A 17,673-nucleotide genomic window follows, 5' to 3' on the forward strand; every position below is an offset into this window, starting at 1 on the left:
CTCTATTTTAATGAGTATTTTGCCCTTCTAACTTTTCATTCCTAAGCCTCCACTAATGGTTATGTGAAGCTGCTGAAACAGTTGACCCTGTGGGAAATCTTTTATATTTTTGTAGATTTCTGGTCTTTCAGGGTGCAGATGCACTCTTTGCCCTCAAGGTGTTTTGCAGCATCAGGTGGTCCTGACACAGCTGAAGGAGGGGCACAGCTTTCAGCTATGCAAGAGCTCAGCAGAATTTAGTTAAACTGTCCAGTGGGCCTCAGTACAAATAAATGGTATAACCTACTGCAGCATCTCTGTGATTGTTCAAGCCTTAAAGATTTATTTGCAAAGCTACAGTATGAAAGGAAGAGGTGGTTGGCATGTGAAAAAGTTTGTTCAGTAGATTTCAATTTTAAAAAATTTCAAATTTCATCAAGAATTTTCACCCATATTTTTGTTTTGTTGCAAAATTGAAAAACTTTAAAAATCAAACTTCTGCTGCTTCTTATCAGTTTTCCACCAAAAACTTTCAGTGTCAGCCAAGAATTTGTTTTCTTCTCCTTTAAGAGACTAAGAAGATATGTTTTACAGAGAACTCTTTACTCAGTAAAAGCCCAACAAAAACATAAATGTTAGAAGATTTTCACAGTCCCTGATAAAAGTGTTTCAAGTTAATGTGAGCTACCAGCAATTCAACAACAGAAAGCACCAAAGCTGTATTTTCATTATATATGTCTGAAATGCTTTCAGTTCCAGGCTGTCTTTGAAGTAATAGAGGGCATTGTCAGTGGGAATTTAATTAGCAAAAACCTGGATGAAACCATTTTTTAGTCTAGTCAGCGCTGGCCAGAATATTAATTTACCTGTCTCTTTAGGAGGATGGGCAGGAAGGAATTAGAGTGATCCCTGAACATACTCCTGATTTCAGATATGTTTTCTCTGAAGTAAACAATGTGAAATATGATTGTTTGAAGCAGTGGTGATGCTGAAGTCTGTAAAAGTGTGGCTTGCACAAGGATGCTATCAGAAGCAGTATGGACCCAGCAGACAGGCTAGCTATAAGATCCAGAAGACTTTAGCTCTCCTTTGTCTGCTATGGTTCCACCATGTGAACTAGTCATTTTGCCCCTTTTACCTCTCTTTTTTTGATTTTTATTTTTTATTTTTTTCCTATTTATTTAGTTTACTCTTTCCACAGAAGAGACTGCCATTTACTAGAGACATGAGTGGTATCTAACACAGTATGTTTCTCAGATCTCTGACAGGGCACTACAGCACGAATTCTAAAAATGGAATTAGACCTTTATAATGTGTCCCACAAATATTGTCATAAAATCTAGATGGTTTCCGCATGGATTTTATGATCACAAAACATCCTCAGAAAGTGTTTTTGAGTAAAGCTTTCTATAATTACTGTTCTGGCTTGAGGATACATGTTCCTGTTCTGCAGGATGTTGGCCCAGCTGTGACAGAAAAGGACTTAACTGTGAGGTTCAAGCAAACAACTTGAACTTCACTCGCAGACTTAACTGCAAGGTTCAAGCAAATGTTTTATTTGAACTTCACTTACAGACTTAACACGCCACTATTGCAGGTTTTACAGATACAATGGAGGAATGTACTATTGCAATTTTTTAAGGCAAGAGTAGTACATTATTACAACCACAAGCGATTCACAGACAACCACAAGCACGCACGCGTTTACAAACTTAAAGCATAAACAATATTCACTTACCCCTCCAGGTAAGGGCTTTCAATCCCAGGGAAGTTACCTCGACCGGCGTCCCGATCAAGGGGCGAAAGGGTTTCCTTCACAAGCCAACTGTATAGTTGGAGAAGTGACTCCCCCATTTCCAACCTGAATCTTAGAGTTTTTATCCCCTGACTTGTGGAATGGTGTGTATGACTACGTCTGAGTGGATTATGATATATGCCTAAATGGATTATGTACATCTGAGTGGAGTTTCCCCTTATCTTTCCTTTGTTGGTCTGTGATTGTTTGAATACACAAGGTTGTCATTTGAAACTGAAGCTGAAACCCTCCAGGTTTTGGGGCTTTTCACCTTGCTTCCTCAGGCAACTGAATAATGGTTGGATTGAGACTCAGGGCATACTATTTGTTAAGGGATTTCAAGGCTCAGTTCAGGTTTTGGTCCTTTGAATGGCACAGCCACCTCCTTGTTTAGTTTAGGGTTCATCAGACAACCTAGGGCTAAGCTGTCTACACAGCTCCCCGTGAGTCATGAGTCGTCTCTGCAGAGAGACAGGGCCTCAAGGCAATCCAAGGCTGGGTCGCTTTTGTAACCCCCCATGAGTCACCTGTGTGCACTAGACATGGTGAAACTCGTTTGTGAACTATGAGCCGGACAATCCACACACCAGGACAGTCTCCACAAGATCCTGTGGGCCGTCCCATCATGCACCCGTCTGGTATTAAGCATACCACTGGCGAAGCAGTTTACATTGATGACATTTGTCCAGTGGATGGAGAACTTTCACTGGCTGTGGTCACCAGTATTAAAGCCCACGCAAAGATTATGTAAGCAAGAAAAACTATAAGCACATAAGTATGTTAACAAGTATTTTCTGTTCTTATTGTCCGATTTGGCCATATTATGAGGTACGTATTGCAAATGAGGTAAGAATTTATTTACTGTGTGCTTTAAATAGTGTCAGATATGGACAGAAGAGTCCATATTAATGCATTCACCCCTTTTAGTACAAAAAAAAATGTAGAAGGGAACTATATTCTTAGATTTTGTATGTACTAGAACTAGAATTTAAAGAGCTGTTCTATGCTGTGCCCACACAGATGCTCATGCCTTCCATTTGTTTTTTCTCAATATGCTAATCAATGCTTTTCCACTTCCTTCTCTATGTAAAGATCTGTGGTAAGAATACCAAGTGGATTATGCTTCTGTCGTAAAGTTCACTGAATTACTTGTACTAGAGATATTTGTACCATGTGTTGTACTCATTTATGTGCATGTTCTACTTTCCAGATCAATCGATGCATCAGAAGCCCTTCAGGTACCCGGAGTGGTTGATGTAGTGACAGCAGGGGATGTTCCAGGGGAAAATGGCAAGGATGAGCAAGCATATGCAGAAGATAAGGTATTTCTTGCTTCTGGAGGAGTGTCTGGACCTTTTGCTCCAGTTATTTACAAAAAAGGAAAGTGAGTTTGCAAGTATCATCTTATTGCAATGCAATGAAAATAAGTGCAAGAACTATTAATGCAGTGCCAGGCAGGCTGGGCTAAACAGAATTACCATTCCCCAGTGAGAGAGAAAGGAAAAGCTCCCTTAAATAACTTGGGATTTAAATGAATCAGCCATGATTTCTTAAGGGCTGATAAATGAGTGATAGTCATGGGTTCTGAGAAAGTATGAAACAGCCATGGCATTTGAGATTTTCAAAGATGAGACAAATGAAATGAGAATTTCCCAGTTGGAACAAATACAAAATTAATGGCCAGATCATACACTAGAATATGGCAATGGGAGACAACACTTTTGTTGAGCATCAACAGAGCTAAGAAATGTATAGGATCCATGCAGTCAGCGTGACTGTACAGAATGTCCCAGGCCTCAGGCTCTATCCGTCACAAGTGACACTGTTGCGTGGTATTTGCAGTGGGGCAGGAATAATTGCTAATGTGTTGCTCTTACCTCCCTATTCCTTCTTGTCTGAGTTTCCTTCGTTTCTGAGTACAGACAAGGAAAGTGGTCTGTGCCAGATAGGATTTTACTTAGCACAGTATCTGGCCACCTCAGGATGAACACAGGGCGAATGTTCATGACTACTGATGTCAGCAGCATTTCTGATGCCAGAAATCTTGCAGCAGATGCAAGACGCTAATACACTTCTCATCTAATGAAGGTAAGTCTGCACTGGCATAGTATTCTTAGAGAAACAGAATATAAAAGTGGCATTTGAGCAGAATCTATTTCCACAAAACACTCTTTGTACAGGAACTTAACCACACCTGTGTTTTTTCCTTGGGTAATACATTGCTGTGTTGCAGGTGGTTTGTGTTGGTCAGATAATCTGTGCTGTGGTTGCAGAGTCACTGACTCAGGCAAAGTGTGGGGCTGAAAAGGTGAAGATAGTGTACGAAGATCTGGAGCCAATTCTGACCATTGAGGTAACAATCTGTCTCCTCTGCAACGTCTGATAGAGCTCTTAAGTCACCTCACTATTTACCTCCTTGTGCAGAGCTCTGCCAAGCTTTGGATTATTTTTTTTTTTGTATGAGATATGACTTTACTGGTTCTGAAGATGAGGTGTAAAAAGTTTATAAATGGCCTCCAAAGTTTTGTTTTTAGAAACACACAAAAAAATCTTATTAGCTATCTATTCATCCAGTATATTTGTAGATCTAGGATGAAATTGCTAAAGAATATTCAGAAAGTTTTAAGTCAGCAGCTCCATGCCGCCAGGAGCCAAATTCCAGGCAGGAGTAGGTCAGTATGGAATTAAATTTGAGAGCTTATGTTTGCAGAAGTTCTGGAATCACACATCCTGCATCCATGTTCTGAAAATTGTCAAGTCTGGCAGGTTTTCAGTAGCAAGCAATCTGATTCTGAAATATTTTCAACAACTCTGAATGCTATTAATAGACATTTAGTGTTTCTAATCTGGGGGAAGAAGAGAATGATATGAAATACAAAAAACAAAAAAACCAGAAGCTCTCTTTGATGGTGGAACAAATATCCTGCTCTTTCTAATACTTAGCTACAACCATCTGTCCATCTGAAAAAGGATCATATGGATGACGAAAGATACTGAGAAAGGATTCAAGTCTGCTGATGAAATCACGGAAGGTAGTTCCTACATGCAGTGCATCAGGCAAGGGAGGAGACTTATGCTAGTTGAGAATCTATTTCCAGCTGGTGGCTGAATTTAAATTTCTATTCTCTTCTCAAAAAAACTTACTCTGTTGATTTTTTTTCCCCTTCACTGGGAATGAAGATGAAATGAAGCTTCACATTTAAATGGAGCTTACGTAACACCTGCTAGCTCATGGTTCTAAGACCATTTCCTTGTCTTAGAACTTGGCTAACTAAAATGAAGTTCCCTAATCCTAGGACAAACATTACAGCTAAATAAGGCTTTGTTTATGGGTGTTAGCTAACTTAACTTGCCCTGTTTTAAGCTGACTGCTTGATTAGGGCTAATCCCAGAAACAAGGGGATCAGAGTAAACTGGTCTGCAATACCACTCCTACTGTCACAAAATTCATTGTCTTCAAATAGTAAACATGATCCAGTAGTCCCAGAGCATACTCTGTGCATAAGTATCAGACCTGTGTTTAAGAAGTACCAGTGAAGAATATTCCACAAGCTCCTATTGTAGTTAGTTCTAGAGTTTAACTGTCCTTATAATTAGAATGTTTTTTTTTTCTAATAGCTAATCTAAGTCTCCCTTCCTGCAAACTTTAAAGGTTCACCCTCTAAACAGAGTCCTCTCATCTTTTCCCCATAAGTCATGTCTGCTAACTGTTTTCATTGTCACTGCTCACTTCTCCATTATCTCTAATTTCACTACATCCAACTTCACTATGGTAATATTTCAGATTAGGTTTCACCAATGCCAAGTGGAGTCTCTCAGAAATTCTATATAACATTAGTGTCACTGAATGAGATTAGAGTTGTTGTGGTGTTATCAATTGTGGATATACAGTCAAGTTGTGCTCCTCAGTAATCCCTGTTTAGATCTTGTTCAATAGTGCTATCTAAAGTACTGGCACTTACCCATACTGAACTTCATGCCATTGACTTTAGGCCATTTCTGCAATGTAGAAAAATCACTTTCAAATCTGAACCTGTCCTTTAATGGGCTTGCAGCCCTTTCCAGTTTGATATTATTTGTAGCTCACTCATTAGTTATTAAAGCAACCGTGTGGTAACATTAGACACAGAAAAGACTCTTCTATTATTCTACATGCATCATCTTTGCAGCTTGACAGCCAATCCTGTAAACTGCTTTCTGAGTGCAGTTTTCAACCAGTGGTATCCCTGATTTTGTCTGGATTGTACTTCTCAACTTGCTTATAAGAGTAGTCTGTGGGACAGTGTAAAAATACTTAGTAAAATTAAGGTTTATGATACCAAGATATGCTTCTCTTAACACTGGTTTGGCCAGTTTTAATACTTCCCCTAATTCTGTGTTTCTAACACTTGAATGCAGCTCTGACATTTGTTAGTGAGCACCTTATAAATGCTTAGACAACTCATGTGTCCTGCCTATGTGTTTTTCTGATTGTCCTCTCATGACATATATTATCACACCTACCCTTCTGCTGTTACCACAGATTTCTGCAGCTGAATTTTCCTCTTCACTGAATACTAACTACACAGGAATTAACACCTGCTTGATCACAGGAGAGAATGTAGCAGACCATCAGCCCCTTTTCATTTTTCCGACATCAATTCTATCTGTATCATGTTTGAAAGAATGATCAAATTTATCCAAGTTGTTCTTGGAGACCTCCAAGCATGAAGACTCTGCAGTCTCCCCAGGCAATTTTTTCCGGTGCTTCATCATTCCTATCATTAGAAGGATTATCCTCATTGCCAACAATTTGCTGCAATGTAAGTACTGCTGTGCTGCTTGTTCTTTCTACTGTGAGCATGTAGCACAGACTATTCTCTTCCTCTTTGCAGCAGCCTTCCATGGATTTGAAGATTCGTGTCTTCCTTCACTTTTTTGGGCTGAGCCCCTTCAATTCTGTCAATCTTCTCTATATAGGTTCATGACCTCTGATGCGTTTTTTTCTTCTCTCCTTTGGACTTTTTCCAACTGTTCCCCATCAAATGTCATGTCACCCTCTAGTGGCTTCAGTTCTGATTCTTACTACTTAGGCATGAATGTGTGTTTCAGGAATAACTGCTGGGGAAATATTGTCACACCCAAGGATGGCATAAAGTTAAGATTACATAGAGAATTCACAGAATTAGCTTTTAAGCTATGCTGTGCTGACAGATTTCCCTCTCTCTAAGGAAAATGGCACAAAAGTAAAGTGTTGGGTAGAAATGGGTAGAAAAAGTGTAACACAAGAAGGGCATACTGATGGAAAGAGGATAAGAAGGGAAGAGGAAAGCTGCATTTTCCCTCAGGGTGAATTTCAGGAGAAGGTATTATAATCCTGTTATAGCAGAGAAGATGTAACCTCCTAAAGAAGAAAAAGCATGATATATTAAATTGATACTGATCTTATCCTGGAAAAGAAAAAAAAGCTATACAAGGATTAGGTGATTGAATAATTTCCTCTTAAACACAGGTCCCAGAAGGTACAAACCTGAGATACAAAGAAATAAAAAATAAATGAAACTATTTTTCTTCTGCGACAAAACTCTTTTTCCCTGCCACATATGCATATATATGTATATGTAGGCAAATATAAATTTCCTCACAGTTAATTTGAAACCCAGCTTAGATTTTCCTATAATTATATATGTAACAGGTGAATTGCATATGGGAGGACAGGAACATTTTTACCTGGAAACAAATAGTGTGCTTGTTATTCCAAGAGTGGAGGATAAAGAAATGGACGTGTATGTTTCAACTCAGCATGCAACAGATGTACAGGTAAAACAAAGTATTAATGACACTTGTTTCTTACCTTCCTAAATAACCTTAAAGCTGAGCTACATGGCCAGGAGTTGCTTTCAGTCTTCCGTGCTTCTCTTGAAAATCCCTAATGGTGTTCCCAATTCAGATTAATTTATTTGAATCTTTTTATGAAAATAAGTGGCCTGAGTACTAATGATGAAGCTGAAGGTAACAGTAGGTCTTGTGCTATTTGTATTATCCAGTGCAGGGCAGACACAAATGAGCAGTATTACTATGGAATGAACAAATGGTACCTTGGATAGATAATATGCCTGTAATCATGTTGTTGAGAAAAGACTAATTCTGTCTTAGATATATTGGCCAAATCCTCCTAAAATCAGTGAGAATCCTCAGTACAATCCTGGACAATTACTTTTTTGCAGCAGTGAGTGTCTCCAGCTTTAGAAAGAGTATTCAGACAAGATGGGGTCATAATCATGTGTAAGTAATGATAAATGAATATGTAAATAATAACAACATACAAATCGCATGAAATTATGTGAAAAAAAGGTTAACAGGTCCTAGCTAACATTAGAATTGGATTGTAGACCTGTAGAACACAACAGTTCCAAAGAATATATGTTAATTTCTACATGTTTAGGATTAGCTTTTGCAGTTCATCACTGGCTTGCATTTTTTAAGCTTTCCCTGTCAGCCCAACAAGTTAAACATCTACTAGCATCTCTGGAAGCACTGTCAGAGGAGATATTTTCAGAATGCAATGGTTTGTCAGTATTTTAGCTACACTGTCTAGTGTGCTGTAAACAATCGCTCTGTTCCATTCAACTTGATATTTTAGTGGATGCTTTGTCTCCAGCCACAGGTGAAACTTGCAGTTCTATATAGAGATTATAATATCTGCAATCAGATAATCAAACTAGTTTATGGAGGTATTTTTACATTTCCACTATTCTTTGAAGACTAGATTGTGCTTTCATTGGCATCTTTACTTGTTTGAAATCTTTTGTTTGTTTGTTTCTATAGCAACTCTAGTTTTCTGCCCAGGATTCTTAAACCTGTTAGCTTTTAATATATGGTTAGCCATGGAAAATAGGCATTTTTTAAATGTACTTTGGTAGGTAACAATTCTCAGTAAAATCCTGGATGTTCACTTCTGCAGGAATTTGTGGCTTCAGCTTTAAACCTCCAGTACAATAAAATTATGTGCCATGTGAAACGTGTTGGTGGAGCATTCGGTGAGAAGATTACTAAACCTTCACTCTTTGCTGTAATTGCAGCAGTGGCAGCCAACAAGTTAATTGAACTAAATCAAATGAGTGGTTTAACTAAAACAAATTAGATTACAAGACTGAATGAAAAAGGAACTCCAGTCCTGAACCCTTCTTGGGGTGTTATCTTGACAGCATCATCTTTTTTATCAATCTGGCAGTAAATCTTGGGTAGAGGCTTGAAAATTCTCTGGGCTTTTGGCAATGGTATTCACTTACTACCCAAGAGCCAAAAAAAAGGCATGGAAGCAGTTTCTCTCAGGGCTGATCTGTACAAATCCCAACCATTCAGGCCTTTCCTAGGCACCCTGGCTTGAATTTCCCTCTAGATATTCAGTGAAAGTGGTTTTATCCTAATACCTAGGCGTGCTCACATCAGCCCTTTGTGCCACAGCTCTCCTTTACTCTGGTTTCCTTGCCTTGTCCTGTGCATGCTTCATGGAACTTGCATCTCCCTGTTGAGAAGCTAAAGGGAAACCACTGAAAAACTCATTTCTTCTACTTTGTTTCTATAGAAAAAAAAAAAAAAATCTGCTGAATTAGCCTAAACTCAGGTATGGTAGGTTAATAAGAAACTAAAACATAAAATGGACTGATTCATTGCCACCACTAGGAGTTTGGCCACGTACATGTAATGTCATTTGCAATCTGCATGAATAGGCTGTAATAAAAGTGGATTTTTTTTATGTTCACTTTAGGACCAGGCGTCCAGTCCATTTTGCCCTTGAAAGAAATATGGATATGTTAATCGCTGGCAGATGGCACCCTTTCTTTGGAAAATATAAAGTGAGTGAGAGGAGAAGATACTTTGCTCAATTACTGGGTATAGTTTCTTCTGGGGCAAATCAGCATAATTCCATTGACTTACAAGATGCAGCAAGAAACCGAACTCCTCCTCTTCTGAAATCCTAACCCAGCACCAACCTTGCCCCAGTCCTAAGAGTACCCTGACAAATGCTGTGAATCAAAACAACAGCAATCATCCTATTTCTACAGCCCATGCAATATCGAGAAAAAGCAGAACCATCCATCCCTTTTCTTACTCCAAAATACTGCTAACGTCAGCCCTACCCCATCCTCAGCTGACAAGTACGTAAATCAGAATTGAATATGAGCCACTTCTCAGATACAAAGCCAGCCCTGCAAGGTAATGCAAGATTCAGCTGGTAGCAAAACTCTTCCTTTTGACTTCTAAATCGTTATATTAAAAATAACTAGGTAAACAATGCCAGCACTGAAGTCAGCGTGGCAACTGGTGGTAGCAGGGGCAAAACCCTTCTCTTTGGTGTTGGTCTATGATTTGAGCACACTAAAACCCTCCGGGAGGGGTTTATGGTTCAATATGGTTTGGATAAAGAAAGGATGAGGAGTTGATTTTCTTATTGACTCTTGCATGAGCTGTAGAGTTTGGCTGACAACTGTTTCTGGGAGAGACTGGTTATATTTTTCATTTTGCTGAAGATATTGCTCACAAAGATGCTGTTCAATTCTGGTTATGATTAGACTAGATTTAGAACTGGTTTGGGAAAAGAAAGGAGGAAAGTTTTGGTTTTGGTTAAATCTTGTATTGACCATAAGACAAGGAATGGGATTGTGAGTGACAGATGTCAATAACATAAGTATTTCATATTCTTCTAAGTATCCATTACCTGATTATGGTTGAATCTAGGATAAAATATCTTGTTAAGGGCAGGACTGTGGTTTGGGGTAAAGTGATTAAGCAGTTGGTTTATTAACAAGCCTTGCATGGACTTCAGGAACTAAGATGAGGGCTAGCTTAGTGAAGAGCTGCTGAAGCATATATAGGTCATCTATATATATTTGATACTAGGAATAGTGTTAGGAATGTGGCTACAGAAAAAAATGCAAGGAGAATTTTGGTCTATTTCTCAGTCCTGCAGGGGTCACAGGTCTGAGTAATTGCATGTACTGCATATGTGTATATCTATCACCCAAAACTTCCAGACCAGGATATTTCATATAGCTGTTACCTGACACATTTGAAGATAGGCCTAATATAATCACTTTTGTCCTCAGTCTGAGGTGATGGTGATGTTTTAAGTGATGAACAGTTTATTTTAATTTCTATTTATTAACAGTTTATTGGCAGATATTGGTAACAGTGGCATTATTAATATTAGGATTTAGGTTGCAGATACAGGTAGAAATAAGGAAAAGAAGGAATGGAAGGTGATTCTTGCTGAATCATCTATGAACTTCAATGAACTGATAAGACTTGCTTTTAGAAAAGGAAAAGGCTTATATTTTGTTTTCATGCAGCTACTTATTACTTGGATATCACTGATGGTAGTGTTAGGGTTAAAGTTAGAAACAAAGTGAAGAAAACAAGGGCTGAGATGTTTGGTTTTTCCCTGAGCTATTCCATAAGCACCTGGGAAGGGTGAAAAGAACAAAGGGAAGTCTTCTGTTTAATTTTGATGAAGACACTGGCAATATTTTCAGGCACTATTAGCATTACAATAAAGTTTAGGAAAAAGAATAAATTTGAATCTTGGTTCTTTCTTGAGTCTTACACAGGTACCAGAGGTAGGATGAGGGCTGCAGTTGAGAGATGTACCTGGCGTGTTTAGTTTTGCTGAAGGAATAAAGTGCCACAGTATTTCTAAGGTCCAGAGTAGGGTCAGGGTTTGAATAAAAAGTGTGATTTCTTTGGTTGGTTGGTTGGTTTTTTACTTGCATGGGTCCCTGAAGTACTATGATAGCTATCTTGGAAAAGCAGCATTTAGCTTATGTTTCATTTTGGTTCACTCTTCTTTTAACTGAAAATACCCATTATAGGTTTAGATTTGCATTAGAGAACCCATCTATGTCCCTAGGAAAATGAAAGCAAGAGGACTTTGTCTTTTTTCTACATTTTACATGGGCCTTGAAGCTATGGTAAGGACTGGGTTGTGCCTTATACTTGACATATGTTTCAAACCTTTGATTCAGATATCGCTTATCAAGAATTGCTTAGGCGAAGCTTAGGGTTAGAGGTATGTTAAAGAAAACAAGCAAAGATGAGTTTGCTGAGTCATATATAGACAATAGCATTAAGATTTTCCAGTGGAAGGTCTAGCATTTTTTTTAAATTTTACACACATACTGGTTACCTGAGGATTCTAGAAGCCAGGCCAAAATTAAGGTTACTGTTTTTGAGAGGAAATATTCTGGAGTTTGATTTCCTAAGTTACATTAGCATCTGAGCTTGGAGGAGAGTAAGTATTGGAAAGGAGGCATGCCTTATGTTTAGTTTTGGGGCAGATACTGTTTATCAGAGTATTTTAAAACTTAGGATTAGGGTATTGGCCGGAAGGGGGGAAATGTGGAGTTCGATTTTTTACAGTCTTTCATGAGCTCCTGAGCTACAAGAAGTATTTATATTGAATGGGATGTATGCTTTATGTATAATTCTGGAGAACACAATTTTTACTCAAGAGTTGTTAAGGCTATTTTTATAATGTGAAGGTTGGGACTCACAAAGGAACTGATGAAGAGTGTTACTTATAAAATACTGTATAGGCCCTAAGCTTTGTTGGATGATATTGAGAGGGGCTTATGGCTCATGGTTTGTTTCAGTGGAGATCCTTCTTAACCACAGATCTCTGAGACTATGGCTACTGCTAGGGAAGGTAAAAATAGATGTCAAGATTTTGTTTTCTTGCTGAATTGTCTATGAGTCCTAAAGATACTGATAGTGGCAAAAGCTCCTGTTTCCTTTGGTTTCAGCTATTGGTTATCTGAGTGTCTTATGACGAGTGTTAGAAGTAGAGTAGGCCTGGAGGAAAGAAACAAAGGAGAGTTTATTTTCCTGCTGTCCAATCTTACATGGAGCTAAATATTAAGGTATGGATTTAAAGCAGGAGAAACAATTAATCATATTAATTTTGGTGCTGTTATTCATTAATTAGCTATCTTGAAGCTAGGATAGAGATTATGAATTATGACAAAGGTTATGCTTTTGGAGAAAAAAAGAAGGAGGTATTATCCTTCTCACTGAATTTTCAATAAGCCCCCCTAGACTTATGGTTCATATTTTGTTTTGATGTAGTTACAACTTCCCATTTTTTTCCTAAAGTTTGGATAATGGTTAAAATTTTGAAGGAGAAGGAATGTTGATTGTGATCTCTCAAATCCTAAATCTAACCCCAACCCTAACTTTTTCTTTACTTAAAAAGCAATAATGGCAAAAACTGCATTAATTGCTTAACTACATTAAGCAAAAACCACTCTGCCCATCAGTCCCATCTCTTATCCTATCCATGCAGCTATGCAGGATTTAGCCAGCATATTCATCATCTCTTATTTTCTTATCCTTAGTCCTGATGGAGCTGCATCAGTTTACACCATTTAACAAGTTGGTCTTCAGTTATTTTACAGTTTTCTATGATTGGTCCCCTTTAAATATTATTATATAAACTATTAAAAATATAAAACCATATATAACCTTTTTTTAAAAAAAGTAGAAGAGGAAGGAACCAGAACTAGAATTAAATGAAATTTGGTGGATATTTCTGAACATGTAATCTGCAAAATATATGCTCCATTGGTTCATGTTGTTATGTTGTCTAGGTGATGAAATCATCAGGATGAAAGATCATTACAAAAGGAATACTTCAGAAAATAGAATAACCATAATCAGAGTTAATGTTTTCTTTAGTGATCCTGTCATCCTTTTTCTGGTCTCTATTCATACAGAAAACAGTGGTGAACAAGCTTTTCAGATTCTGTGTGAGTATAGTCAATGTCTACGTGGGAGAATAGCTTTGTGGGCAGCTGAGATATTCTGAAGATTTGTGGGTGTTATATATATGTTTTGCTCTTAGTTTGCATATTCAGATCCAAACTGATATCATCCTATAGACAGAAATCCATGCAGGTAATTTTTCCAATTCAGTGGAATAAATTCCATTGTCTTCTGTAGTCTGAACCTCAGGTGGTATTTGTTAACTGGTTAGCTTATTTATAAAAAGACGTTGAAAATACATGAGGGAAAAGACTGATAATGCATCGGTTGCTATATTACAGGTTGGATTCATGAATGATGGTAGAATCAGAGCTGCGGATTTTCAGTGCTATATAAATGGTGGCTGTACAAAAGATGAATCTGAGTCGGTAAGTCCTTCACTGATACCACTCATGCTGATTGAACTGGTCACAAGAAGAAAATAACGGCTCTTCGTCACAATTTATTTCTCTTAAGAATATGTCTATTCTTGTTAAGTACAACTCTCATCTGCCCAAAGTAAAAATGCATCTGTGGCCCAGGTGTTGATTACAGATTATCATTAAGGAGGTACAATATTTCCTGTCAGGTCATATTGGACATAGAAAATTCAGATTTTAAAGTTCAGTGAAGACAGAGAGACAGTGAGTTTTATTAGGTAGCCTATTATCATGAAGTTATTCCTTCACTTTCCCAAAACTGAAGGTCTGATTTTTCCCTCAGTAATGCTTCTTTATGCTATTGTAATTCCTATGAGTTAAATGCAGTTTCTCTGATTTAAACACAGTTTCTTTACTTACATTGGTGTAAAAAACAGCAGAAGAACAGGCCTTCTGAGTATAGTTCTACTCCTCCTTAAAACAATTACATCTCATTGGTCTCTTGAGCCTTTCACATGTTTCACTATCTTTTTAAAAGAAATTGAACCATTTGAACAACTATAATCTCTTACTGCAGGTGATTGAGTACCTTGTGTTAAAAGTGGACAATGCATATAATATCCTCAATCTCCGAGTCAGGGGCCATGCCTCCAAGACTAATTTGCCTTCTAATACTGCCTTCCCAGGATTTGAGTTTCCTCAAGCAGGTCTGTTTGTGGAGACCTGTATTGTGGCTGTGGCAACCCAAACTGGCCTACCACATGAGAAGGTAAAAGAACTAAGACTGCCAAATAAAACATGGGATAACAGAATTCTAGGACCTAGACTGTCAGAAGCTCCTTGTGCTTAAGCCAGTTCTTGTAGAACCAGATCTACCAACTTTACTTGGCCTGAATGGTACTTTATTCAGCACCTATGTTTCCATGGAATAATACTTGATATAATACAGATAAGAGTGGAGAAAACTGGCCCAGGATCTGTTGCAAAATGTTTGATGACTGCCATTAGTATGACCAGCTTCAGTCAAAACAGTATTATCTCTTGTACTGTGTGACCAGTTTTAGATCGCTTTGTGTATGTTCAGCTGTCACCTGCACCTCAGCCTCTCAGTACTGGACTTTCCATCTTTTCTATCCATCCATCTATCAACAATTTAGTTAGCTGGCTCCTGTCATCCCAATTACCAGGATGACACTTCCAGCTTCTTCCCAGCCTTCAGAGACAGTGTCCCAACAGTTTTAGTTGTTGCCATTTCCTCTCTAATATTCAAGATCTATCCTTTCCTTACACACTGCTTAGTCCAGTGTAAGCTCTTCCTCTTTTGTATGTGCCAACCTCTTATATATTCAAACTATGGTTTATAAATCATTTTACTTTCCTAGGATGCCAACCATCATGTCTTTTCCCTATTTCTTTGAATCTTCTCCCTCTACCATTTACTTGCTGTCCTTTACCACATTTCAGGAAGCTTTCAAAGACATCTCCAAAGGACAAACAGTTTTTTTTAGCTTTAACTTCTGCTTGCACTAGTCTCATTTACAATTTGAGTTTTCCAACCTTCTTTGCATTGAGTAGTCCTTGTGAACAATCCCACTGACACCACTTAAGCTCACGGGCATTTGATGTGAGCAAAAAAATCAGGCTATTTGTGTAGTGATTTCCTTAGAGAAAGGGTTGTGACATTATGTTTAATATAGATAAGTATTAATTATATCATTATATGATGTCATTATATTATATATAATATGTCAATATATTACAAGTCGATGTCTATTTTCAGCACTGTGTAAACTTGCTTGCTGTTTAGGTTAGGGAAATAAACATGTACAAAGGAGTTAACCTAACGTCCTTCAAAGAAGAGTTTGATGCAGAGAATCTGTGGAAATGTTGGGAAGAATGTTTGGATAAGTCTACTACAGCCAAAAAGCAATGGTGGAAAAATTTAACACAAAAAATTATTGGAAAAAGAAAGGGATTGCCATCATTCCCATGAAGTTTTCTGTTGGATTTAATGCAACTTATTTTCATCAGGTAACATCTTCGAAACAGTGCTTTTGCGACCTTATATCTCTACTTTTCTCTCCAAAAATAGAGGAAGTATAATCTGTACAGATAGGAAGGAAAGAGAAAAAGAACTCCAACATGCTGGACTAGCATAAAATATCATCCATGGAGATATACATTGTTTCAGAAAGAGTATCACTCTATCTGGCCAATTTCTTTATAAATGCTTACTCAGTATGAGATGGGGCTTTGAGCAACCTGGTTAGTGAAAGATGTCCCTGGCCATGGCAGGGGGGGTTGAACTAAATGATCTTCCCTTGGCTGAACTAGATCATCTTCCTTTGGGTTGAAGGTCCCTTCTAACCCAAACCATTCTATGATTCTATGAGTATTCACCTCACATAAACATAAATTTCTGATTCCCAACATGCTATCTTTATGCAGCAAAAAGCTAAATAGTTCACTGTAAAAATGTCGTACTTGGAACCTGCCATAATCTGGTCCGTAGTAAGAAAAATTATTACTCCTATAGTTCAGGTACTACCATTTCTATGATAGGTTAAGCTCTGCTACTAGAATTTTTTATGGCTCAGGATAGTGTTATTTCTGGGGAAATTTTCTGGTTCTGATTATTTTTATTTTTTTTAATTCATGCCTTGAACCAAAAATTCTTTCAAGTGAGTTTCAGGTTAAATGAACAAACATTGTTATTTGTTTATGAGGGTACAATGTATGAAAAACTAAATCCACATGGTTCATATGTTGGTTGTTTATTCCATTTCTTGATTGTTTCTGCACAAATTTGTAGATTAAGAGCTCAGAGAGAGATTAATATATTTCATCCAACAATGTTCTCATGGTAAAGAAACATTGAATCTAGGGATCACAATTCATCTGATACAAAAGGTCAAAAAAAAGCATAAATAATAGTTATATTTCACCAAAACCTTCAAAATAAAGCTCAGGCATTGCATTGAATTTCCAAAAATCTAGATCTAACTCTAGAGAATAGATTTATTCTTCAATCTTGTCTCTGTCAGCTAAGACTCTAACTGACATCAGCAAAATGTTACCTGATTGCAAACATCACAAGTGGGCACCAAAGAGATCACATGACCATTATTTCTCAATGTAGAATTAATAACAAATAAAAAGATGTCCTGGAGGCACTGTATTTCACAACACCTCTCAGGCTCTACTGTTTACTCTCTGAGTGTTGGTAGCTGATTGCATGCAACAGCAAAATGTCTCTTTACAGAATTTGTAGTTCTCTTTCATATCCACTTTTTCCTTCACAGGATTATATGGCTTGTATGAGATGGATTTCTTTCATCACCATTCCCTGGGAAGTTATTTGTTCCTGATTTTACCATGAATGAAAGTTCATTACTTTCATTCCCACCTGCATCTTGCATTTCCCCTGTTTAAGATAGCTATTTATTGGCACAAGGCTGCACCAAAATACGAACAGAGAGTGAATCACATTCTAAGCCATTCTCTTGACAGCCTGTGAGAGAGAATGGAAGAGCAGTTTTCCCATTGCTCCATCAAAATTATATACTATGAACAGTTTATTATTACCCTGTATGGATACACGCAAACAAAAAGGGCTAGGACTAATCCCTCCATTTTAGAAAAACAAAAGTACAACTCTGCTATTGTTTGTTCTAAAAGAAAAGTTCTGTAGATGTTCATAGTAGGTGATACCTTGCCATCTGTCCAAAATGCCTTTGATTC

Source organism: Harpia harpyja, chromosome 7 (assembly GCF_026419915.1).
Source record: "Harpia harpyja isolate bHarHar1 chromosome 7, bHarHar1 primary haplotype, whole genome shotgun sequence".
NCBI classification, from domain to species: Eukaryota; Metazoa; Chordata; class Aves; order Accipitriformes; family Accipitridae; genus Harpia; species Harpia harpyja.